This window comes from Diachasma alloeum, unplaced genomic scaffold (assembly GCF_001412515.2).
Source record: "Diachasma alloeum isolate Michigan unplaced genomic scaffold, Dall2.0 Dall_scaffold_00843, whole genome shotgun sequence".
Taxonomy (NCBI): Eukaryota; Metazoa; Arthropoda; class Insecta; order Hymenoptera; family Braconidae; genus Diachasma; species Diachasma alloeum.
In genome coordinates, this window is record NW_021680967.1 from 110,401 (window position 1) to 110,867 (window position 467).

The 467-nt window shown below is 55.6% G+C and overlaps 1 pseudogene; it reads right to left on the minus strand.

Moving 5' to 3' along the window:
• The window catches only part of LOC107044939, a 2,226-nt pseudogene extending 1,987 nt beyond the window's left edge, over positions 1-239 (minus strand).
• Positions 240-467: the final 228 nt, after the last annotated feature.

Below are 467 nucleotides of genomic sequence, written 5' to 3' on the forward strand. Positions count from 1 at the left end.
CCACAGGCAGAGGCGTACTGCTACGTGGCGCGTCCCCAGGTGACGGATAGGGGAAATCTCACACCGGTCTCTTATCTGAGACGACCAGGAGGGAAAGGGCGAAATTAAATAGTCCTCGCGGATCAAACGCCCCAAGCTAAGGTGTGAGACATCGTGCCGAGGGCTGCATGGTACCAGGGATGTGGTGCCGCAAACGATTCCGCTGGGGCACCTCGTCCAACCCCAGTGTTACCCTTCATTGGGCAAAGTGGCGTTACTCTGGGAGAGCTACGTACCAGTTGTGGACCTTTTTAGATCGGGCAGTACTCGTGGGAACAAAGATGGAAGACTACAAAAACAAAAACACACAGAAGAATGGGCACGCCCAACAAGCAGCACTTGATGCGAGTGCGGAGCTGAAGAGGACGGAAGCATGGGGTCGGCTGGAACGGCTCATCACGGAGGCGATNCACCGGTCTCTTATCTGA